The following is a 27,994-nucleotide window of genomic DNA, read 5'->3' as shown; positions in this document are numbered from 1 at the left end:
TCATTAATAGAGAAACCAACAGCAAAGTTGGACATTCAAGACCTGTTGCGCTTGCTTCCTGATGCAGTAAAAGGCTGGTATGAAGAACTTCTAGACAGAGTAAACAGTGATCCTGAACTGTAAAATAAACTATAATGGACATGAACATAAATTTTTTTAATGTACAGTTTAACTGGATATTAATGAAGCCATTTTCAACTCAATTTTCTTAATTTTTGTAGAGGTATCATGGTTTGACGGAAAAAGGCGTAAACTATTTATCATATTTTGGATAATAAATCAGAGATGGAAGAAATATCTTGAGTTATAAGGAATGATTCTGTATGTTGAAAGTATGGTTTGAGACAAAATTATTAATCATTGAAATATAACTGTTTTTCAAATATATATAAACACGCAAATCTTCAACGCACTTTTTCCGGAAATGCACTTTTCGGACTTACGCCCATAGTCCATCAAACTCCTCAATTTGCTTTCGAGTACGTCAATGCACCAGATACAGAATAGCTTGCTGAGGAAGAAGCAAGTTACTTTTTTTTCAGGGACGATCTCACTCTGCATTCTTGTCAGCAAACAGTACGTAGTTAGAATTTTCAGAATGGTGCCAAGTGAGCATGTTAATTTACAGTGAACAGTGAAGGTAATCTTAAAGAGTTATTTTCTTCAGAGTTGAGCAATATTTTACTTTGTGGATATAGTCAGTCATTGCACTTAATGTTACGTAACTTTCATAAAGTACCTGAGTATCGAGTTTCAGTTAAACAGTTTTGATTGAGTATACAATTAGCTCTTTTTCGAATTTAATTAGATTCATTTTCATTATTTCAAATTTATCATTTCCCTAAGATAAAAGTTTTGTTCCTGGACACTGTTTACGTGCGCAATACAGGGCCAGCCAACAGTCAGTATTGCTAAGCAGTTGAATACAATATTTTAAGGAAACGTTAGACGACGAGAAAGTTTTTGATAAAGAATATTCAGAATTTCACATGTAGATAAATTACGTAAAAGCTTACTCTTCCCTTAGTTATCACGAAAGTGTCACAGAGATGATCAACCAACTCCAGTTGCAGATGTTGCAAGAGAGCCGTTCTGCATCGCGTTGTGGTTTACTGTTAAAGTTCAAAGATCGTACTTTCCTAGAAGAGTCAATAAATATATTGCTTCCTCGTATGCTCGCGAAACGACTACGAAGATGAGATGAAAGTGATTCGAGCCCACATGGAGGCTTCCGGCAATCTTTTTTCCCCCCGAACTATTTGCGACTGGATCAGGAAAGAGCGGGAAGTGAGACTGAACACAAAGTACCCTCCGCCACACACCGCAAAGTGGCATGCTGAGTACTGGTGCTGATCAATCGGTTTACATCCGAAAGCAGTTACTGCTGTGAATGAACGTAGCTCCGTCACAACTACTTTTCGAGCAGGCGGTGAGAAGGGAATTTGCATGTAGTGGACATTTCGAGTACAGTACTTCACATAAACTTGACCATATAACACAGGAACTCTTCAGTGACTGATCTGAGGCGGGTAAATTTGCGTTTTTCAGATGATGAAAGGTTCGAGTGCACGGACTGTCAATGAGACATTTAACCTGCAGACTTGGAGGATTATTTCAGACCAGATATGGTTCTGCGATGTTTCCCGAGCGTTTTTGTAATCATGACGCTTGCCGACTCCTTCAGGGCATTGTGTGAAGCAGAATGTTTATTTCGACATACTCGGTGACAAAGTGTTGCTCTGTCTTCTGTATCTTCATGATGACTACGCTGTGGACATTTCCGTCTTACGAGATGTCAACAGCCATGTTCACAGGGTTGTACGCATGTGTTCCAGGCACCTATAGCCACAAATGATTGACTTTGTCACTCGATTTTTATCCCACGGAAAGCATCTTGGGTGGAACATAGCAATCAACATCCAAAAATTTCGTAGCTCTCGATCATTACCGAGTGGCATGAGATGAAGTGGCACATTATCTAAGGCAAGGTATCCGAATACGTATTAGTGGACTTTAGTATGGGGTATATCCGTCATCGCCTTCTTGACAACTGGAATTCTGCCGGGGACGCTTTCAATGAAGTGTCTGAATATCTGTGGGCGAATAGCAGTCCATTCTTCCGCAAGAGTCGAGACCAGAAGAGGCAGTGATGTTAGATGCTGGAGTCTAGTGCAAAGTCGAAGTTCTAACTCATCCCAAAGGTGTTCTGTTGCGTTCAGGTCGGGACTCTGGGCAGACTAGTGCCATACACAAATGTTATTGTTCACATATCATTGCCTCATAAACGCTGCTTTATGAGAGATGGCATTGTCACGTTGACAAAATCACCGTCTCCAAACTCTTCATCTATAAGAATAACATAATGCTGAAAAATGTGTCTATATCCTTCTGTAATCAACGTTCTCCTAAGCGCATTAATGGGACTTCAACCACGAAAAACAACCCCATATTGTGACATAACTTCCTAAATACATATACCTTTCGAACAGATTTCCAAAGGGTGTAGCCTGATTATCAAATCGCTTGTTTCCAGTCATCCGTTGTCCATTGGCTTCACGCTTCTCACAATCAAGCGTTGCTTAGCACTGACTACAGAAATGCCTAGTTTACGAGGAACTGATCGACCATTACACTCTATCCTCCTTAGCTCCCTATGCAGAGACTTTGTACTAATAGGACTGCTGATGTCATATTCGAAGGCTGTAATAATTCCTTCCGCTGGTTTCAAGCGAATTTTTTATAGGCACCCTCTGTAATGACGGTCTCCATCATTACACGGGCCTGCTCGGTCTTAGCTCAGCTGTGGTGGTTCCTTCATACTTCCAGTTCACATTCACTTCACCATCAGTCGACTTGGGCAGCTTTAGATGGGTTGAAATGTTTTTGATAGATTTTTGACACAGTGGCATCCACTGACTAGTTTACAGTCCAAATCTACATCTACACCTACATCTACATCTACATCTATGTCTACATGGATACTCTGCAAACCACAGTACAGTGACTGGCAGAGGGTTAATCGAACCACGTTCACAATAATTCTCTATTGTTGCACTAACAGGGCGCCGGCCGGTGTGGCCAAGCGGTTAAAGGCGCTACAGCCTGGAACCGCGTGACCGCTACGGTCGCAGTTTCGAATCCTGGCTCGGGCAAGGATGTGTGTGATGTCCTTAGGTTAGTTAGGTTTAAGTAGTTCTAAGTTCTAGGGGACTTATGACCACAGCAGTTGAGTCCCATAGTGCTCAGAGCCATTTAAACCTTTTTTTTTTTTTTTTTTTTTTTTTTTTTTTTTTTTTTTTTTTTTTGCTAAGAGAAAGGATTGTCTGTGTCTTGCCGCTAGCATACTTTACATACGACCAGAATCTCTTCGGATTTTCTGGCAGGTTTAGAGACAAAGTTCCGTTATGAAAACTATTGCAAGCATCTCGTATTGATGTCGCCCTAGATTACGAACTTCTGTAAAAAAAAATCACCAGTCTACATCTACATCTATACTCCGCGAGCCACCTTACGGTGTGTGGCGGAGGGTACTTATTGTACCACTATCTGATCCCCCCTTCCCTGTTCCATTCACGAATTGTGCGTGGGAAGAACGACTGCTTGTAAGTCTCCGTATTTGCTCTAATTTCTCGGATCTTTTCGTTGTGATCATTACGCGAGATATATGTGGGCGGTAGTAATATGTTGCCCATCTCTTCCCGGAATGTGCTCTCTCGTAATTTCGATAATAAACCTCTCCGTATTGCGTAACGCCTTTCTTGAAGTGTCCGCCACTGGAGCTTGTTCAGCATCTCCGTAACGCTCTCGCGCTGACTAAATGTCCCCATGACGAATCGCGCTGCTTTTCGCTGGATCATGTCTATCTCTTCTATTAATCCAACCTGGTAAGGGTTCCATACTGATGAGCAATACTCAAGAATCGGACGAACAAGCGTTTTGTAAGCTACTTCTTTCGTCGATGAGTCACATTTTCTTAGAATTCTTCCTATGAATCTCAACCTGGCGCCTGCTTTTCCCACTATTTGTTTTATGTGATCATTCCACTTCAGATCGCTCCGGATAGTAACTCCTAAGTATTTTACGGTCGTTACCGCTTCCAATGATTTACCACCTATGGCATAATCGTACTGGAATGGATTTCTGCCCCTATGTATGCGCATTATATTACATTTATCTACGTTTAGGGAAAGCTGCCAGCTGTCGCACCATGCATTAATCCTCTGCAGGTCTTCCTGGAGTACGTACGAGTCTTCTGATGTTGCTACTTTCTTGTAGACAACCGTGTCATCTGCAAATAGCCTCACGGAGCTACCGATGTTGTCAACTAAGTCATTTATGTATATTGTAAACAATAAAGGTCCTATCACGCTTCCTTGCGGTACTCCCGAAATTACCTCTACATCTGCAGATTTTGAACCGTCTGACCCGTCTTGTTTACCAAGGGGGATGAGCTCCGTCGTTTGTTAATTTATTGGGTAAATATTTGAGGCCACTTTGCTGTTACTCCTTCTCTACTGACAACACAATACTCCCTGGTTCCTTTTATAGCGGTAGGTCCACTTTTCCTCTCTTGACATCTAGCATTCACTTCCGCATTACAGTGGGATGTTACGATACTTTCGACGAGATAGCGTGTACCGGAAGAAACTTATGGATACTTTCCTTCGCCAAATAGAGGACACTGATAAGACTAGAGGCGATATTAGCGTCATGAAACCAGGGCGTCTGGTCTGGTTAGTGCCCATCACCGCTCCCAACACGAGTAGACACGCCCGACCAGATGACTTGGATCATCCTACAGTACCGTAAATTAATTTTGAGATGCGTGCGTATGTGTGTGTGTGTGTGTGTGTGTGTGTGCGTGTGTGGTGTGTAGGCAGTGTCTGCAACAGTGGAGAGGCAATAGAAGGATGTGGGCCAGGTGAGAAGTGGACGCGGTGGATCTGAAGAGCTGCGCTGACGGGTCGTTAACGGGCCGGAGCGATCGACAATGGGCGCAGGAAAGCCGCCTGCTTCTGCTATTAGGATCGTAATTAGGGTCGGCACGGTCAGTGGGCCACCACGCCCAGCCCTCCTACTGAGTGTTCTCCCTATCGGCTGGCCAATTGGTTTTGCGAGGCGTTCCGGGCATTGGCAGCACCACTGGGTGCGCAGAGTCTGCGGTAATCTAACAAGTTTACAGCCGCTAGAACGTACGTTAACGAGAGGCGGGGGGGTACGAATGCGGATCTGTAGCACGGCGTGTGCGTGCGAGAGCGCGCTTGTGTGTGTGTGTGTGTGTGTCTGTATGTGTGTGTGTGAAGCAAGAAGTGGATGCCAGTTCGCACAGAGATGCTGCAGTCTGCTACGTTATTACCGTTACAGTTATACAACCGCGGCCATTAACTGTTCATTTGTCGTTTTGTGGTGGCCATTCCTGGTGTAGTGCTGCTGACGTTGTGCTAGCCCGTAGGTCCCTCTTGGTCATTCTAAACCACAGGGTATTTCAAAGACGTTCATCCGATTTCACAAAATTGTACTTTCATTGTAAACCATAAAGTGTACCACAAACATTCACCTGATTTGACAAAATTATATGCTTATTTTTCTGTATTCTTCCTACCATTACAGTACGTAACACAAAAATTACCTCGTTTTCACATTTACCTTTCCTGAAGCCAAACATAACAGTTGTAAATTGTCGTAGCTGTGTTGGGAAGTACCAGAGCTCCGAGCGCTAATAGAAAGCACTGATGCTCAAATCGTTATAGGCACTGAAAGCTGGCTAAAGCCGGACATAAGCTCAGCCGAAACTTTTACGAAGAACCTAACGATGTTCCGAAAGGATAGGCTAAACACGGTTAGCGGAGGCGTGTTTGTTGCTGTCAGAAGTAGTTTAACTTGTCGCGAAATTGAAGTAGATACTTCCTGTGAGTTAGTATGGGCAGAGGTCATTGTTGGCAACCGGAATAAAACAATAATTGGATCCTTTTACCGACCTCCAAATTCAGATGATACAGTTGCTCAAAGATTAAAAGAAAACTTGAGTTTGATTTCAAACACGTACCCGACTCATACGATAACAGTTGGTGGTGACTTTAATTTACCCTCGATATGTTGACGGAAATACATGTTTAATTCCGGAGGTACGCATAAAATATCATCCGCAAATAGCAACAAACAATCCTGAGTTAATAACGAGCATCAAAACCGATTCAGGGATTAGTGAACACAGACTTGTCGTAGCGAGATTGAATATTGTAATCTCCAAATTCCCGAAAAACAAGCGAAAAATATACCTATTCAAAAAAGCAGATAAAAATTCACTTGACGCCTTCCTGAGAGACAGTCTCCACTCATTCCAAATTAATAATATAAGGGTAGATCAGATGTGGCTTAAATTCAAAGAAATAGTATCGGCAGCAATTGAGAGATTTATTTATACGAAATAAATTAACAAACGACGGAGCTGATCCTTCTTGGTACTCAAAACGGGCTAGAACACTGTTGCAGAAACAACGAAATAAACGTGCCAAATTTAAACAGATGCAAAATCCCCAAGATTGGCGATCTTTCACAGAAGCTCGAAATTTAGCACGGACTTCAATTCGAGATGCCCATACCAGTTTCCACAATGAAACGTTGTCTCGAAACCTGGCAGAAAATCTAAAGAGATTCTGGTCGTATGTGAAGTATGTTAGCGGCAAGAAACAATCAATGTCTTCTCTGCCCTATAGCAATGGAGATACTACCGAAGACAGTGCTGCCAAAGCAGAGTTACTAAACACAGTCTTCAGAAATGCCGTCAGAAAAGAAGAAGTAGTAAATATTCCAGAATTCGAGTCAAGAACAGCTACCAACATGAGTAACGTAGAAGTAAATATCCTCGGAGTAGTGAAGCAACTTAAATCACTTAATAAAAGCAAGTCTTCTGGTCCAGATTGTATGCCAATTAGGTTCCTTTCGGAGTATGCTGAAGCATTAGCTCCATACTTAACAATCATATACAACCGTTCGCTCGACGAAAGATCCGTACCCAGACACTGGAAAGTTGCACAGGTCACACCAATATTCAAGACATGTAGTATGAGTAATCCATTAAATTACAGGTCCATATCATTGACGTCGATATGTAGCAGGATTTTGCAACATATATTGTGTTCGAACATTATGCATTACCTCCAAGAAAACTGTCTATTGACACACAGTCAACATGTGTTTAGAAAACATAGTTCATGTGAAACGAAACTAGCTCTTTATTCATATCAAGTGCTGCGTGCTATTGACAAGGGATTTAAGATCGATTTCGTATTTCTGGATTTCCGGAAGGCTTCTTACACTACTACCACAAGGGGCTCGTATTGAAATTGCGTGCTTATGGAATATCGTCTCAGTTATGTGACTGGATTTGTGATTTCCTGTCAGAGAGGTCACAGTTCGTAGTAATTGACGGAAAGTCATGGTGCAAAGCAGATGTGATTTCTGGCGTTCCCCACGGTAGTGTTATAGGCCGTTTGCTGTTCCTTATCTATATAAACGATTTGGGAGACAATCTGAGCAGTCTTCGGTTGTTTGCAGATGACGCTGTCGTTTATCATCAGAAGATCAAAACAAGCTGCAAAACGATTTAGGAAGAATATCTGAATGGTGCGGAAAGTGGCAGTTGACCCTGAATAACGAAAAGTGTGAGGTCATCCACATGAGTGCTAAAAGGAATTCGTTAAACTTCGGTTACACGCTAAATCAGTCCAATCTAAAAGCCGTAAGTTCAACTAGATACCTAGGTATTACAATTACGAACAATTTAAATTGGAAGGAACACATAGAAAATGTTGTGGGAAAGGCTAACCAAAGACTGCGTTCTATTGGCAGGACACTTAGAAAATGTAACAGGCCTACTAAGGAGACAGCGTACACTACGCTTGTCCGTCCTCTTTTAGAATATTGCTGTGCGGTGTGGGATCCTTACCAGATAGGACTCACGGAATATATCGAAAAAGTTCAAAGAAATGCAGCACGTTTTATATTATCGCGAAATATGGGAGAGAGTGTCACAGAAATGATACAGGATTTGGGCGTTTTCGTTGCGACGGAATCTTCTCTCGAGATTCCATCACCAACTTTCTCCTGCGAATGTGAAAATATTTTGTTGACACCGACCTACATAGGGGCGAACGATCACCACGATAAAATAAGGGAAATCAGAACTCGTACGGAAAGATATAGGTGTTCATTCTTTCCGCGCGCAATACGAGATTGGAATAATAGAGAATTGTGAAGGTGGTTCGACGAACCCTCTGCGAGGCACTTAAATGTGATTTGCAGAGTATCCATCTAGATGTAGATGTAGATCTCTTCATCCGGCACATTATTTTAGTATCTAACTTGCAAGGAAAGTACAGAGTGTTTCAAAAAGATTCAATCTGTTCGTAACATATGCGCAGAACTGCAAAATGTTTATTTTCAAAATAACCATCAGGTTCTTACAAACATATACATACAATCTTCGGATATTTTGTACAGCTCAAAATTTTCATTTACTTTCCATAAATTTTCAATATCCCCATCAGCGGACGTACGACTAGCATCAAGACAATATTCAAACTCGTGCCATACTTTTACGAGCTTGTCAGCAGCTTCTGCTCTGCATTCACTGTGTTGTTATCCGGCAGCGCACATCAGCCAAAGCTGTTCGGAGAGAGCATATAAACAGTTTTCCGGGACCCCTATCCCAAAAAATTTACGTAAACTGAGATCAGGCTACCTTTGTGGCTTTTTCTATCACTTGATATTTAAAAACAAATTAATCCTGTGTCCTCATAAACTAAATTACGAGGCGTGTTTTTTAAGTAAGTATCGTTTCGAAATTTTAAAAAAAAATGACGTGCTAAGATTCAACAATTTTATTTTTACATGAAAGACTATACCTTAATCTACTTTTCTACATAATTTCCGTCAATATTGAGGCACTTGTCATAACGTTGTACCAGTTTTTGAATACCCTCCTTATAGAAGTCTGCCACCTGACTTGTTAACCACTGCATCACCGCTGTTTTGACTTTGTCATCGTCTTGAAGACGCTGACCGCCCACGTGTTTCTTCAAGTGCGGGAACAGATGGTAGTCACTGGGCGCAAGATCGGGGCTGTACGGAGGATGATCTAGAGTTTCCCATCGAAAAGATGTGATGAGACCTTTGGTATGATTGGCCACATGCGGACGGGCATTGTCTTGCAGCAAAACGATGCCCTTGCTCAACTTCCATGAACTGTTGCTTTGATTCTGGTGTGACGTAGGCCACTCATGTTTCATCGCCCGTAACAGTTTGGCTTACGAAATCATCACTGTCGTTGTGATACCGCTCAAGGAAAGTCAATGCACTGTCTAAACGTTTGGTTTTGTGCACATTCGTCAACATTTTAGGTACGCAACGTGTGCAAAATTTTCGATAATTCAAGTGCTCGGTCAAAATGCCATACAAAACACTACGAGAAACATTAGGAAAGTCATCCCGCAAGGAGGAAATCGTAAAGTGTCTGTTTTCTCTCACCTTATTGTCCACTTCCTGAAACAAACTTTCATTAAAGACCGAAGGACGCCCACTCCGTTGTTCATCATGCACATTTGTGCGGCCGTCTTTAAATGTTCTCACCCACTTTCTTACCATTCTGTCACTCATAATGTTTTCTCCGTAAACTGCACGGATCTCACGATGAATATCGATCGCTTTTAGGCATTTAGCACTAAGAAATCTTATAACAGCCCGTACTGTACAGTCGTCGGGACTCACGATTATCGGAGGCATCTTAAACACTCAGTACACTGCGTTTTATATGCAAGAGATAAATCAAAACAAGTGTTCACAGTTAACATTTATTAGGTAAACATAGTTCACATGTGCAGTCACATAGATCGAAAGCCATCGGTCATTTTTGTTCATTGAGCCAACCTAACTTTGGTGTTGTAGGTCACACGATCTACCCCATCTTTAACTCACTCTGAACTGATGTTGGCGTCTCTCATAAATATCAGATGTACGCAGCCGGCTGTCTAACAATATTTTAATTTATACTAGCTTTTACATAAAAGAGTCTTCCCTATGTGTAAACCGTATTAATGTGGTAGCAACAGTATTTGAGTCATCTGTTCCTTCCACTAATCGTTCTGCCATCTTATCGAAATAGAATGAACTTAAATTTCACGAAATTTAAAGTGAATCTAAAACTATGTGCAAAATATTTAAACTTAAAAGAAATGTTGTTTTCAAAACTAGTATTACGTTTACTAAGTCTATGATATTTCAGAAATTACAGGGAATTTGATGATGTGGGCAATACATTATTAATAATAATGGATCTCGTGTGTGTAGATTATAGTTGTTTATCTGAAACATCTTTTCTGTAGAGCGTCGGTGAATGAGCATTATTTAACAAAACGATCGTTTACCTGAATATTAATATTGCATCACAGCTTCTGTCGTCGACATTTGACGCAATTGTAGAACTAGCCAAAGGAACAGGTCCCCCCATGAAAATTGTTTCCTTAATAAAATCCTCAGTTCATCTTCTCAAAATGCAAGCTGCAAAATTTAGCTGATTTTAACATTAGAAATATGGGCTTCATCTTGGAAGCTAAAAATACAATTTCAGAAGAATTGTGTGGCATCTATGGCATCAGCAAGCAATTACCAACATAGAGTTGCTATTATAAACATGGTTTATACGTAAAATTAATTGAAATTACGTATTACCAGCATAGGATAAGGTCAAAGAGTTTCTTGTTAGTGTTTGTGATCGACTTTGCTTAGTAACGGATCGTTTACTACGAAACCATATCACACCTTGGAGGTAAATGTTGCATTGTAACATACTTACATCCCTGACAGAGCAGTCTATTGCTGAGGTAGCTCATTATTAATAAATGCTGTTACATGTAGAAGCTTGGGTACTGGCGTTTCGTCTGTTTAAAAATTAAGTTCTCGATACTTTCCCTCAGTTGTGGAAAACACCAGAACTCTAACGTATCCAGATACGTGATTCCTTTAAACGAGCGAGGAACCTAACTTCGCGAAGAAGATGTCTGCTAAACACCGTATCAACCGGCAACAACGGGAGCCAAGATAAACTTACAGCTTCGACGCGTAAACTTCGACCTCAAAATTGTATCTTCACTCATATCAGAGATATAGCCTTGCGAAATAGGACGAATTTTTAGGAAATACATCATCCTACGCATTGCAACATGTTACAGGTCTTTTGCATCCCTATTTCCTGCGATCTATTGCTTCTTTCTTAATATTCATGACGGACACGAAATGTTAAATTTCGCCTTCGAAAATTAGTTGCTAAATTTAGAAATTAGTTTAAATAAAAACACGAACTCGTGAACTCGTGGAAAAGCCACATATGACTTCCACGCAGAAAAACAGGTTCTGCTGTGGTGAATGCTACTTTCATTGATAGTTCTTGTCTTTGTCATTTCGAAATATACCGTTGGATCAGAATACATGAGGTCAGTATGGAGTATGAGCACAGTTTTATTGAAGTCAATGAATTTAGCAGTGATGATGTACTCGCTTAAGTGAGTTACCACTAATCCTTCAACACTATTCAATGCCAGATTAGAGTAAGATTTCAAATTAACATAATGAGGGCATTTTTCTTTAGAATCACTTGATGAGGTGGTAAACTGGACGGATTTGAAGAGTTCAAACTTTTGTGAAGTGCAAATAAACGCTTACATTTTCAAGTTGGATGGAACTAGTAATGAGGTAAACCACTGGCTCTCCAGGTAACAAAATGGAAATGTCACATTTATTAACTGTTGTAGAACCATCATTTTTTGGATATGGGATTGCCATTGACTAGAATTGCGAAACATCTTGTTCATTGATTTCTGTGGTATTGAGTACGGTGGTAATAAAACTATGGCAATTACAGTAGCAGTGTTTAGGAAATTTGATGCAGATTAATAGTTCTGAGGCTAGGAGATTTGAACGTGACGTTGAAAACCCTGTAGAGTAATGAGAAATTAAGATATAAAAACTGAGATTAATGGTACTGAGATTAAAATAAGTGTAACGTAATTTGCGAAAGCTATAAGGCAATGACGAATCAAAAGTTAAATAAATATAAGTTACAATTTAAGGGGAGTTAGAATGGAAAAATTGTTTTTCACATTTTCGGATTTTTATCTAATTATAAAATTTGCAATTTGTGCTAAAACAGTTCATACAGCCATAAACATTCCATCCCAGCAGCAGTCATGGATATCATAAAATCCTATTTACATAGCTCTGGCAAATCCTGAATTACTAAGGAAGTGTGTGCATCCCAATGAGTCGTTCAATAATCTTATATGGATTAGCTTACCAAAAAATGTTTTTGTTGGAATGAAGACACTAAAGTGGGGGTCAGTGATGCTGTTACTTCTTTTAATGTTGGAAACATTGGTAGAGTGAAAGTGCTACGTCATATGGGATTTAATCCTGGAGAAAACTGATTCAGAGAACTTGAATGGCTGAACAAGGTTCACACTGATACAGCAGAGTATGCAGCACAGTTGGTCACTAAGGAGTCCAGAGACAAGAAAAGAAGAAAAAACTTGGAAAAAGATCAAGAGGGTGATATTCAGTATGTTGCAAGATGCTTTTGAGTGACTAAAAATAAAAAAAATTAGGCATATTTTAAGTGATTTACAATCTTTTGAAACTTTAGAAGCCGTTCCTAAAAATTAACATTTTCTGTTGCATTTTTTCGCTAAATCTCAGAAACCATTTCGAGTAGAGTATTCAAATTTTCAGTGAGTAATAACAGACATATTCTGAGTCTATTGAACTAAAAGAAGAATATAATGTTATGTATAATGAAAATTATTTAGGATAACGTACAAAAAAGAACACAAAATTTTAACTGTGTAATTCAATAATTGTATTTCCGAAAGCAATGGCTGAAATGCAATTAATATAGGACAGTGGACCCAAAACATACAGTCCTGTAAAAGTTTCATGTCAATGGCTACAGTGGTTCCTGAAATACAGGGAAGCCAAGTCACTAAATTCAATATCTTCGGGATAGGGCGTTTCAACTGCCCTTAAGTTATAAAAATAAATGCTACCTACCTGTTATAAGCAATGCTGATGCAATTCAATTTATTTTCGCAGTACACAACGCTTGCTTGAAGATAGACACTCTAGCCGCCGCTGTGATTAAGAGTAAAATTGTTTGCATCGACGTGTATGACCGAAAACACGTGATAAAAATCCTTGTGTAAAGACTCGAAGCAGCTGCAGCAACTGTCATGCATGTTAGTTAAACATATTGTCAATAGATGGCATCTTCCACACTGGATTTATAAAACTGTCATCAAGATGACGTTTGTTAACGAAACAGTAAGTTTAAACCAATTGTGTATTTGTGTTGAATGAAATCTTCAAACTGATTTTCCAGATATCAATTTTCATTAGGAAATACGGGGAATATGGTGTACCGACAAAAGAACACCATTCAGAAATAATATATCAAATGGAAGCTTACCAAATACATTGCCTCGTGCCTATAAGTTGCTGCCACGATACACTGAAGCCGTCTCCTGGTCAGCTTCAGGATTATACGTAGTTTATGATAGACATTACATTACATTAATACTTGTTCCATATGTCATGAATAAGACTTGTCGTAATGATGTCGAAATCGTGTAATAAATACTTAAGTTGATTAAATTTTTACTACACATTTCTTTCAGTTAGGTCTTTATACCTAGACATTAATCTATTCAGCAGAAGGAGTTGTCATTCAGAAATTCTTCTAATTTGTGTTTAAATGTTGGTTGGGTATCTGTTAGACTTTTAATGGTGTTCGGCAAATGACCAAAAATTTTTGTGGCAGCATAATTCACCAGTTTCTGTGCAAAGTGAGACCTTGCCCACATTAGTGAAGATCATCCTTTCTTCTAGTGTTGTTGCTATATACTTGGCTATTATTTTTCAATTGAGATAAGTTATTAATAAAAGATGTCATAAGTAAATATATGTATTGCGAAAGTACCGTGATTATCCCGAGTTACTTAAATAAATATCTGCAAAGGTGATTTGTATAGGCTCCAGCTGTTATCCTGATCACACATTTTTGTGCAATGAATACTTTTTCTCTTAATGACGAATTACTCCAAACTGTGATGCCATATGAAAGCAGTAAATAAAAATAGCCATATTAGGCTAATTGACTGATATGCTTATCACCAAAATGTGCAATAACCCTAATAGCATAAGTAGCTGAATCTAACCATTTCAGCAGGTCATCAACGCGTTTTTTCCAATTAAATTTCTCATCAATGCTCACATGCAGAAATTATAAACATTCTGCCTGCAGGCTTTCAAATAATAAATAAAAAGTGGTGATGATGTGGCTGTCAACTACGTACCCTCAGACTCAGAGTTTAAATATTAAAGGTTTCGACTGGTTTCTTTGTCTAGAGTCTGGGATACATAGTTGCTGTATTACAGGCCAAATACTGCTGAGTCTACAGTATAGAACATGAATATACACATGAATCGAATGGTCGAAGGTTCCTATCACTCAGAAATTGCGAATTTTGAATGAATAGACATTTATAAGTGAAACATTGCAATTAAATAAAATCTCGAGGTGCTATTCTTAACGACTTTAAATGATGAGTACGATAGAAGATGTACCTATGCCGTTTATTACTACAAAACACTTATTTGTGTCGATGGTCCAGCAATTAAAATATATCTTGAATAACAAAGAAACAATAGATTCCTGCTTCACGTAATTAGTTATGAACAACAACATAGCTTGCGAGATTACCACTTCTAAACGCATACTATGTCTTCATTGCAGAAGCTACGGAAATCTCACATCTCTCGCTACCAAGCGCCAGCTCTTCCACTCTCCAAGTCTTTTCTCGCGACCGTGCGTCCGCCGCACTGTACTGTCCTGGACTCTCTGTCCAGCACCTCCCGTGTCCTGTGCCACACTGTCCCAAACTCTCCTGTGTCCTCCCCCGCACTCCAATACAGTCTGTCCATTAACGAGCGCTGTGAATGACTAGAGCACTCCCGCCATGTCTTAAAGCCAACACACGCTCACAAACATAATGAAACACATTCGAAATACTGGATTTACATTCAAATAACTTGAAATTAAATAAATATTCCTACTTCTGGACCATAAACACGCCCTAACACACATTATTAAATACATAAACAAATCAAATAAATATATATCAAAGGAATAGAAACAAAATGTAGGCCAGTAGCCTAATGTTTCTATGCTTTCTAAAGACAGTAAATATTTGACCAAGTTCTTCAAGAATAGTATATAGCAGATATAAAAAAAGACAAGGATGAATTAATATATTTATAAGCATGCTGCTACCGTTTTTTCATGTAACTGTGGAGTACTTACGGCCTGACGTGATGAATAGTAATCAGCCACTTTGACCTCTAATAACTCACGTGCTATTCAAGTTACATGCCTGTAATTTATACAAATTTAAGTTTACTCTAATAGGTTTCTAAGTACATGTCGATCCACAAAATCGAATGAATCGTTTAGATATTGGAAATTCGTTGCTGGGTGTTCCTTTTATATTTTATCATCATATACTAAACTTTAAACTAATAAAGATATTGCAAATCTGATTACACCATCAGAATCGTCATGCAAATAATGGTAATGTACATGTTTCTTTTTGAGGTATCATGATTCATCTGGCTCCAATTAATATCTATACGAACTGTGAAATGTCTACCATTAAGGTTTCACAAAGTCCGCCATCTTTGGCACTCCCGCTATGTCTCCTTCATCGACACAGCGTCACCATGGAATTCTCCACCATGCAGTCCCTGGACCATGCGCTGGGGCTATCCCTCTTGTCTGGCACCACGCGGTCGGCCTGACCTGCCGAGTGGCCAGCGTGGCTACGCCAACTCTGAACTTAGAATATTTTTAGGGCCCCAAAACTCGCCCGTTACCTCACACACCGCCACTTATTAACATTCTAGCTTTCCAAATAGTTCAGAAGTAGCACCCTTCAGTTCATACAACTACATATACAGGATGTTACAAAAAGGTACGGCCAAACTTTCAGGAAAGTTATGTTGACATGTGACCGGAAACGCTTAATTTCCATGTTAGAGCTCCTTTTAGTTCTTCCGGCTACGCTCAGTGGGGCACGTTATCATGATTTCATACGGGATACTCGACCTGTGCTGCTAGAACATGTGCCTTTACAAGTACGACACAACATGTGGTTCATGCACGATGGAGCTCCTGCACATTTCAGTCGAAGTGTTCGTACGCTTCTCAACAACAGATTCGATGACCGATGGATTGGTAGAGGCGGACCAATTCCATGGCCTCCACGCTCTCCTGACCTCAACCCTCTTGACTTTCATTTATGGGGGCATTTGAATGCTCTTGTCTACGCATCCCCGGTACCAAATGTAGAGACTCTTCGTGCTCGTATTGTGGACGGCTGTGATACAATACGCCATTCTCCAGGGCTGCATCAGCGCATCAGGGATTCCATGCGACGGAGGGTGGATGCATGTATCCTCGGTAACGGAGGACATTTTGAACATTTCCTGTAACACAGTGTTTGAAGTCACGCTGGTACGTTCTGTTGCTGTGTGTTTACATTCCATGATTAATGTGATTTGAAGAGAAGTAATAAAATGAGCTCTAACATCGAAAGTAAGCATTTCCGGACACATGTGCACATAACATATTTTCTTTCTTTGTGTGTGAGGAATGTTTCCTGAAAGTTTGGCCGTACCTTTTTGTAACACCCTGTATAACAAATTACAAAGAACAGAATTAAATGATTAAAATGCAAGGCCAATAGCGTTTACAAAATTTTTGTAATGGTGTGGGAGTAGCATGAATTTCGAAATTAACTGAAATTAACACAAATTATAAATGAAATGGCGTATTAATTAAATACCTGAATATCAGTTATGCATAAATGAGCATCAATTTCGAAAGAAACTTAAACTAACACAAATTATGAACGAAATGGCATATTAAATAAATGTCTGCATTTCAGTTATGCATAAACAATTTTTGGACAAGAACTAAAATTTTTAAATGGACTTTCATTTATGTGCGATTTTGTAAACACTTCTTGTGCCACTCATTCAGAGCTAAGGTACCTTCTTGCACTAATTTTTTCCGTCGCACTGCACATGCTCACACGTACACACGTATTTTCGCACGAAGTATTGATCAACTTACATCAGTCCTTTGACCAACTGCCTCGCAGAAATCGTGTCTGCCTCTGAATTCCGAGTTCCACTGTTTATCATGACAAATCTGTCTACAACGAAAACCGAAAGTAGAAACCACTCAACTAACCATTCCCCAAAACCAACCAGCATCCTCGCTTAAGATTCCCTCCAGCGGAAAACGATACATTAGGAACAAAGTCACAAGGCAAATTACTGAATTACAGTAATCTCAAATTCCCATAAGTTCCATTTAATTGACTTTAATCAATCCTTTCTACCTCCACGCACCAATTATTGAGTGCACATACAATTACAGTTTTAATATCCTTCAAATCGACCACTACATTCTTTGCCACACTCTTATACAAAGCATAAATCAAAACATATTTTACTTAAACCTACGATGTCACTGACCTCCACGCAACCTCAGCGCCTAAACTTCCTCCTTTCGCACACGTACAGTGCCACAATAAACTAACAAATTACTAATGAATCCCCAAATAAACATATAAATTATCCCTCCAAAATGACTACAACTAATTACAGATTAGAACAGCTTTTCACTTCTGCCCTTTCTCTATATACCCTCAGCAATACTAAACTTCTCTTCTTTCCACATATGTGGCAGCAACGACCGTAACGTTCTACCGTATCAACGCCAATCAGTCTCACTAGAATCACAATCCTCCTCCATATACCAATTTGCACGAACTTCATTACACAAACTGTCCCCATCCACACTATTTACTTCAGCCCTCTCTAAATTTTCTGTCAGTTCTTCCACACATTTCGCCGATTCACTACCCACAGCATGCACAGCTTTACTGTTTTTCCCGCCAAAGCCATCCATTCATCTTCTACTGTATTTCTTTCCCTCATTCCTCTCAATTGTTCCCTTATGCTCGCCCTGAAACTCTGTACAACCTCTGGTTTACTCAGGTTTTTCCAGGCATTTTGTCATTACTTCATTTTTAAAAATGAACAAATTATCACTTAAAAAATTTTGGATAAAGTTGTCAGAAGTGAGACAGGGCGGTAGTTGTTAGCATCAGACCCATCCCTTTTTATGCAATGGTTGAGCAACAGCATATTTTAGTCTATCTGGAAAAATGCCTTGTTTCAGTGAGGTACTACATACATGTCTGGAAATCCTACTTATGTTGTGGGAAATGCCATCAGTTCCATGCAGACTTTTGCTTTTGACTGAATTTATTATTTTTCTAATTTCAGTAGGAGAGCTTGGCTGAATTTCAGTTCTATCAGATTGCATGGGTATTGCTCTTCCATATACAGCCTTGCATTTTCTAATGAGTAGATGGATGCTCTTTTCTCTACAACATTTAAAAAATTATTGTTTAAAATATTTTCTACTTTTGACTTTTTGTAAGCAAACTTTCCGTTGCTTATGATAGAAATAATGTTTTCCTCTGCTCTCAGTTTCTGTTTCCCTTTTAACAATATTCCAAACTGTTTTAATTCAATTATCAGAGGTGCTCATCTCAGACATAATACACATACTTCTGGAGTTTTTAATATGTTTTCTTAATTTAGTGAAGTAGTTTTTATAATTTTTATTGTTTCTGGATTATTACTACTCCTGTCTATAAGAAACACTTCCCTTATCTGTTTACAAGACATTTTTATCCCTTCAGTAAGCCATGGCTTTTTAGATGGTTTCTGCATTATGTTTCACTGTTGTGTTAGGGAAATTGTTTTCAAATATACTCACAAAGGTATCATGAAATGGCCCAATTTTTAAATTTTCATTAGGTTGCCTGTACACCTCATCGCAGTCTAACTGTTGCAAGCTTTCCCGAAAATTTGCAATTGTTAAATCGTTAATTGAACACACTATTTTAGAGGACTGTTTTGTATCACTGTATGAGGCTATGTCATATACTGTAACTAGCTGTGCATCATGATCAGACGACCATTGCTAACAGGAAAAGTTTTTGTTTCATTAAATTGATCTTGGACTATAAGAACTTTATTTATCAGTGTGCTGCTTCCCTGTACCAGATGAGTAGGAAAATCAATAACTGATGTCAAATCGAAAGTACCAACTGATAGTTAGGTCAAGATTTCTATCGGACTCTTTCAGAAAATCTATTTTGAAATCCCCACAATTGATAATTTGCTTCCCTGTGTCTGAAAGACAACACAACAAAGAATTGTCAATAGATGGCGCCTTCTGAATTCTTTGCATCGACGTGTATGACGGAAATCACGTGATAGACTACCCTTGCATAAAGAATCGAAGCAGCTGCAACAGCTATCATGCATGTTAGTTAAACATATTGTCAATATATGGCACCATCCACACTGGCTTTGTAAAATTGTCTTCAAGATGACTTTTTTTAAACGAAATCAATAAGTTTAAACTAATTGTGTATTTGTGTTGAACGAAATCTAGAACTTGGGTTTCCAGTCATAAATTTTGATTAAGAAATACGGGAGAGATGTTATGACAACAAAGAAAAAAGAAACACCATTCAGAAATAATATATAAGATAACTATTGATGCTTCTGGAAGCTTTCCAAATACGCTGCCCCAGCTTGCTGCCATGATTCACTGACATAGTCTTCTGGCCATCTTCAGGATTATACATTGTTTATGGTAGATGAAATCGAAATCTTCATGTTCCATACTGTTGCAGCTGCCACGTTATTTGACCTATGGGTCCTAACCAGGTTCTGCAACAAAATGTTGCGGTATGACCTGAAAAGAAAGAGATGATTGTCGGATGTGGTCGACATACTCGTAGGGAAGAGGACACATTACCACTTTCGGCCAACGGTCATCGTCTCTCCGTAATGGGTACCTGCCGCCCACCAAATCACGGCATGGAAGTGCCGTGAAATCGTCTGTAGTCTTGTTTTTGGTCAGTAATACAGCTGGCGAAACGTTTCCGACTGTAATGAGAAGCGTGTAGGGGAGGCGCAAACCCGCTAAACCGCGGGAAATTGAACCAAATCTGGTTTGGCACGAAAGGCATGTAGCTTCTCACCAGACGAGTTTTTCTCGCGGAACTAGTGCACAGTATGCCCTGTAATGGATCATTCCTGAAGTGTGGTACTACGAGCTGCTGTGCAGACGAGCATAGCACGCGCGCGCCCGCACACACACACACACACACACACACACACACACACACACATACACAGGCACACACGCAACTATTACTACGACGCGTTCCCTAATATCGTAAGACACTTCAGATTCTTTCACCGAAATGGGGAAGCTTGCCGATCTTATCAGAGAATGGGGAAGGAAATGGCTGTGATGTTATTGAACGAACTACTCATGGATATTCCTGAAACACAATCCAATGATTAGTATTTATTGGTGTCGGAAAGAGCAAGTTCGTATTCAAAGTCTTGTTACGCAGTAATATAATTCAAACAGAAAATACATAAAACACTGTCACAAACCTGGAAATTACACTAGATATGTCCACTGAAAATTGACATCTGCGAAAAACCTCTTCACTCAAATTATTTAAGAAGGTCAGAATCACTCGACATTGTCTTAATATGTTTTTAAATAGCGTGCAGATTGTGAGGGACCTATATTGTCCACTCACAAAAATATGTGATTTTATACTTTTTTCATGCCCTCCCCGGCCACAAGGCCAGAATTCTTTGGCCGGCCGTGGTGGCCGAGCGGTTCTAGGTGCTAGAATCTGGAACCGCGCCACCGCTACGGTCGCAGGTTCGAATCCTGCTTCGGGCATGGATGTGTGTGATGTCCTTAGGTTAGTTAGGCTTAAGTAGTTCTATGTTCTAGGGGACTGATGGCCTCAGAAGTTAAGTGCCATAGTACTCAGAGCCAATTGAACCATTTGAACCAGAATTCTTTGATTTCATGAAAATATGTGATTCACACCGCACGAAGGATATAAAAAAAGAAAAGGAAAACACTATTTGATGGTGCCTCGTGCTGGAAAAGGTTGCAAATGCGAGAGTAAGCTGCGTAGATGGAATGCAGCCATTTGCCACCGTACGTTAGCGATATAAGTTAAAAGATTTTAAAAGGTATAAACTGTAATGTGGCAAGAAAAACATACCTTTGGTGGACATCATTCGGACGGAAAGAATATATATATAAATATATTAAAAATCGCTCTATCGATCTCCTCCTCCACCCTCTCTTAGCCCCTCTCCTCCTCCCACTCCTTCTGTCTCCTCCTCCTCCTCTCTCCGTCCATCTCCTCCTCCCACCTCTCTCTGTCATCTCCTCTTTCCTCCATCTCCTCCTATCCCTCTTTCTGTCAGTCTCCTCATCTTTCCTCCCTCTGTTCGTGTCGTACTCCCCCTCACTCTTTCCCTGTCCCACTCCCCCTCACTCTGTCTCCTCATCCCTCATATCTATGTCCATGCCCTTCTTCCTTCTCTCTATCTCTCCTTCCTTAGACTTTCAGTCTCCACGTTGTTACACCTACCCCAACAACAAGTTGCTGGTTTTGCCCCCACAGTATTTCTTTTCAGATTTAAGTTTATTTGAAATGGATCTTGTGGTTTAGGAGGAGCTTTATAGCCAGGAATTTCCCTGATTACACATATATATCACATATATTTGACATATATTTATGATGTTTCAAGAATACTTGTACCTATATTTCGCCTGAATCTCGTCTTGCAGTTCTGTTTTCACACAGCTCAATAACTATGGCCATGTCTCCTGACAATGTGTCACACATTAATATAATTTTGCAGATGCGTTGAGCGGTGTACTTGAGTACTGGTTTCAAAATACATTGTGAACATGGTATTAGAGCCTTACATAAGTGTTCATGACGTCGTATCTTCAGAACTATATGTCATACAACGGCATAATACTGTAAGCACATCATTATATCATAGTCCACTATATTTCTTGCATAATGCAGGCCAGTATTATTAATTGTATTAGTTATCGTCATATGCTCATCAAGACTTGTAATACTTACGCTACTGGCCATTAAAGCCGCTACACCACGAAGATGAAGTGCTACAAACGCGAAATTTAACCGACAGGAAGAAGATGCTGTGATATGCAAATGATTAGCTTTTCACAGCATTCATACAACGTTGGCGCCGGTGGCGACACCTACGTGCTGACATGAGGAAAGTTTCCAACCGATTTCTCATACACAAATAGCAGTTGACCGACGTTGCCTGGTGAAACGTTGTTGTGATGCCTCGTGTAAGGAGGAGAAATGCGTACCATCACGTTTCCTACTTTGATAAAGGTCGGATTGTAGCCTATCGCGATTGCGGTTTATCGTATTGCGACATTGCTGCTAGCGTTGATAGAGATCCTATGACTGTTAGCAGAATATGGAATCGGTGGGTTCAGGAGGGTAATACGGAACGCCGTGCTGAATGCCAACGGCCTCGTATCACTAGCAGTCGAGATGACAGACTTCTTATCCGCATGGCTGTAACGGATCGTGCAGCCACGTCTCGATCCCTGAGTCAACAGATGCGGACGTTTGCAAGACAACAACCATCTGCACGAACAGTTCGATGACGTTTGCTGCAGCATGGACTGTCAGCTCCATGGCTGAGTTTACCCTTGACGCTGCATCACAGACAGGTGCGCCTGCGATGGTCTACTCAACGACGAACCTGGGTGCACAAATGGCAAAACGTCATTTTTCGGATGAATCCAGGTTCTGTTTACAGCATCATGATGGTCACATCCGTGTTTGGCGACATCACGGTGAACGCACATAGGAAGCGTGTATTCGTCATCGCCATACTGGCGTATCACCAGGCCTGATGGTATGGGGTACCATTGGTTACACATCTCCGGTGACCTCTCGTTCGCATTGACGGCACTTTGAACAGTGGACGTTACATTTCAGATGTGTTACGACCCGTGGCTCTACCCTTCATTCGATCCCTGAGAAACCCTATCTTTCAGCAGGATAATGAAAGACCGCATGTTGCAGGTCCTGTACGGGTCTTTCTGGATACAGCAAATGTTCGACTGCTGCCCTGGCCAGCACGTTCTCCAGATCTCTCACCAACTGAAAACGTCTAGTCAATGGTGGCAGAGGAACTGGCTCGTCACAATACGCCAGCCACTACTCTTGATGAACTGTGGTATCGTGTTGAAGTTGCATGGGCAGTTGTACCTGTACACGCCATCCAAGCTCTGTTTGACTCAATGTCCAGGCGTATCAAGGCCGTTATTACGGCCAGAGGTGGTTGTTCTGGGTACTGATGTCTCAGGATCTGTACACCCAAATTGCGTGAAAATGTAATCACATGTCAGTTCTAGTGTATTTGTCCAATAAATACCCGTTTATCATCTGCATATCTTCTTGTTGTAGCAATTTTAATGGCCAGTTGTATGTTTAAAGGAACAGACGTTGTTGACGATCTACGTACGAAATGCTTTGAAGTACATTCGCTGATTGCACTTTCTGTAGTATTAGCTGTATTGCGTGTTGATATACTACCAGTTAGTGACATATGAAAATTTGTGACGGGTCAGGTCTCAACCCCGGATTTCCCGCTTATCGCGAGCACTCGAATCAACTTCGGCTGCCCGCGCACGCTCTCCAGATATTCAGTAATATATCCATACTGAATATAGCGGTTGCCAAGGAGTTCGCAGTCAGAGAATATACACTCCTGGAAATTGAAATAAGAACACCGTGAATTCATTGTCCCAGGAAGGGGAAACTTTATTGACACATTCCTGGGGTCAGATACATCACATGATCACACTGACAGAACCACAGGCACATAGACACAGGCAACAGAGCATGCACAATGTCGGCACTAGTACAGTGTATATCCACCTTTCGCAGCAATGCAGGCTGCTATTCTCCCATGGAGACGATCGTAGAGATGCTGGATGTAGTCCTGTGGAACGGCTTGCCATGCCATTTCCACCTGGCGCCTCAGTTGGACCAGCGTTCGTGCTGGACGTGCAGACCGCGTGAGACGACACTTCATCCAGTCCCAAACATGCTCAATGGGGGACAGATCCGGAGATCTTGCTGGCCAGGGTAGTTGACTTACACCTTCTAGAGCACGTTGGGTGGCACGGGATACATGCGGACGTGCATTGTCCTGTTGGAACAGCAAGTTCCCTTGCCGGTCTAGGAATGGTAGAACGATGGGTTCGATGACGGTTTGGATGTACCGTGCACTATTCAGTGTCCCCTCGACGATCACCAGTGGTGTACGGCCAGTGTAGGAGATCGCTCCCCACACCATGATGCCGGGTGTTGGCCCTGTGTGCCTCGGTCGTATGCAGTCCTGATTGCGGCGCTCACCTGCACGGCGCCAAACACGCATACGACCATCATTGGCACCAAGGCAGAAGCGACTCTCATCGCTGAAGACGACACGTCTCCATTCGTCCCTCCATTCACGCCTGTCGCGACACCACTGGAGGCGGGCTGCACGATGTTGGAGCGTGAGCGGAAGACGGCCTAACGGTGTGCGGGACCGTAGCCCAGCTTAATGGAGACGGTTGCGAATGGTCCTCGCCGATACCCCAGGAGCAACAGTGTCCCTAATTTGCTGGGAAGTGGCGGTGCGGTCCCCTACGGCACTGCGTAGGATCCTACGGTCTTGGCGTGCATCCGTGCGTCGCTGCGGTCCGGTCCCAGGTCGACGGGCACGTGCACCTTCAGCCGACCACTGACGACAACATCGATGTACTGTGGAGACCTCACGCCCCACGAGTTGAGCAATTCGGCGGTACGTCCACCCGGCCTCCCGCATGCCCACTATACGCCCTCGCTCAAAGTCCGTCAACTGCACATACGGTTCACGTCCACGCTGTCGCGGCATACTACCAGTGTTAAAGACTGCAATGGAGCTCCGTATGCCACGGCAAACTGGCTGACACTGACGGCGGCGGTGCACAAATGCTGCGCAGCTAGCGCCATTCGACGGCCAACACCGCGGTTCCTGGTGTGTCCGCTGTGCCGTGCGTGTGATCATTGCTTGTACAGCCCTCTCGCAGTGTCCGGAGCAAGTATGGTGGGTCTGACACACCGGTGTCAATGTGTTCTTTTTTCCATTTCCAGGAGTGTATTTAGAACTATAGTAATGCAGGCTTTCACAGTTCATTTCTGATTATTATCAGAGGAAAGGCGTCGTGCGGTGGGAAAATTTCGACAGGTTTTTTACCTGTCATCAGGCGAATTGTTGGCTTCATGTCCAGTTCGTGTACTTGCAGCTGCTGGACCACAGGCTCCCCTCCCTCGACTGCAACGGCTGGACCAATCGCGACCCTCCAGAAGGTTTGTCGTGGACAGTAGAGTGTGAGAAGGGGGGAGGGTGGGGGGAATGACAGACGGTGGTGGTCGGGACTTCCAACGTGCTAGAGGGCTTTGGTGTCGCCTCCTGATGATGCCTGTCTGTTCCATCCGTTGTATTACCCGCTTTCGCGTCAAAGCGCTCTTGACGTATTCCTGCTAGCGCTGCATTCCACTAGAAGCTCAGTTGTAAACTGCTAGCCCGGTCGACAGTATCACCACGGATCCGTATCTCCACTGTCTCTTTGATGCACGCTTCTGTCTGTGCAAAACGAAACATCGGTCTTTCGTTGTGGCTGTGCTCTGCTACAACAGATTTGTCCATTTGGCCGAAGTGAACGCTTTTTATATGTTCTGAGTGGTGCTGCGAGGTTCACCGCTGGGTCTGGCCGATATATTGCTTGTCACAGTCACAACTGGTGCTATAGACTCCAGCTGTCCACAGCCCTAGTTTATCTTTCGTTGAGCCAAGCGCATTTTTGATTTTACCCTACGAGCTGATGACGATTTAATGTTGTTTTCCTCCAAGATCCCAGAAATCTTTGCTGTGGGCAGCCCAGCGTACAGAGGAATGCCACAGCTTTATGTCTTCTTCCGGATCGTTTCGTTTCTTCAACTTGCTCGACTGTAGAGCGCGTCTTATTAGTGTGTCCGAGTAATCTTTCCTGATATACATGCAGCAACTCCGTAAGGAGACTCTCCTTTGGGCACAGGTCTCGGGCACTGTGCACCAGGTGGTGAGCACAGGTTTGGGTCGTAGTGGTCGGCGGCGTTTGGGTACAGGTCTGCGAGTATCTTCTAGCTATAGACAAAATGTAACGTGCCATTGGTTTTCTTCCATATCAGGATACCGAGTTAAGGCAGGCATCCGTATGCTTCTAACTGCATGGTGAACTTTATGCTGCCGTGTCTGCTGTTGAGGTGGTCAAGAAATTCCTGCATGTTTTTATTCACCATGAGGCCATACAACGAAAGTGTCGTCCACATATCGGAAGAACGGTTCACAGCTCGTGGACTCGCAATCACGTTCTCGCTTGCCGAGGACGGAGTCCCTGGTTCGATTCTCGGCGGGGTCAAGGATTTTCACCTGCCTCGAGATGACTGGGTGTTTGTGTTGTCCTCATCATTCATCATCATCATGAAAGTGGCGAATTTGGACTGAGCAAAGGTTGGGGATTTGTATGAGCGCTGATAACCGAGAGTTGAGCGCCCCACGAACCAAACATCATCACCACCACCATCGGCAGAACGCCTTTGATTCCAGATGCGTGGATTCGGGAGCAGTTTCCTCTAGGTGTTCCGTATATAGGTTTCCGATGCCTGGTGCAAGGAGAGATCCCATAGTGAGTCCGTCTAACTGCAGGTAGAACCCTCCACCACACTGGAAGTGGATGGTCATGAGCGATTGGTGGAGCAGTTCCGCAGAGCCATCGTTGAAGTAGCTTGCTGCTAATGTCAATGAGTCCTCTAGTTCTATCGGTATGAAGATAGAAGTGATGTCGAAATTGACCAGTGAATCACCCTTGTCCAGATGTATTTCCTGAAGCACCATCACAATTTCAATTGATTTTCTGACATGGTGTGTACAGTGGCGCACGAGAGGCTTTAGTAGATGTGCCAGGTGTTGTGAATTTATCGTCTCCACTCCTGGTCAGTTCCGTCGTCAAGCCTCATTTCACACGGTTCCGCTAGAAGACTCCTTGACATTGCTATGGAGCAAGTTCGACGAAGACGCTGTAGGACTGTGCCGCCAGGCGCTCACTAACACCTACTTCCAATCTGGTGGAAAGTTCTGCCTGCATTTAGAATAAGTTACAATGGATGCCTCTTACACCAGGCATCAAAACCATACACCTGAAACCAAAGGCGTCCTATCGATATGTTGAAGACCATTCGGAATGTTGTCACTTGGCTAACAAAACATTCAGAAATTCAAACACGACAGCATACACGATAGTATAAAGTTAACCATGGAGATAGAAGAAACTGGATGTCAAACCTTTCTTCAGTACACTGTCAAGAAACGCTGGGACAGCCTGTCTGCAGAAAGAAGACACAAACAGATCTGTACCTAAACGCCAATAGCTGCCACCATTCAGCACAACGCAAATCTGTGCTCATCACTCTTTTACACAGACCACGAGACTTATGCCACGGAGGGGCTGCTCACCAAATTGCAGCATCTGCAGGAAACATTTTGCGAGAACGGCCACTCGGATACAGATAAGACACAGTCTCCATCCGACCAAGAAGAAGAAAGGAGACGATCCGGAAGCAGGCATAAAGCGTCTGGCGTTCCCTACGTACGCTACGCCGGCCACAGCCAAGTGTGCCAGGATACGGGAGATGATCAACATTAAAACCATTTTCCGCTCATTGGCTGAAATCAAAAATATGCTTGGCTCACTAAAAGAGCTACCTGGAGTCTACAGCATCAGTTACAAATGTTCAAGCAAAACACCGACCTTACTCAGCGATGTATTTCGCAGCGCCGCTCA

This window comes from Schistocerca cancellata, chromosome 9 (assembly GCF_023864275.1).
Source record: "Schistocerca cancellata isolate TAMUIC-IGC-003103 chromosome 9, iqSchCanc2.1, whole genome shotgun sequence".
NCBI lineage: Eukaryota > Metazoa > Arthropoda > Insecta > Orthoptera > Acrididae > Schistocerca > Schistocerca cancellata.
The sequence above is the reverse complement of the archived record's forward strand: the minus strand, read 5'-3'. Positions refer to the sequence as shown.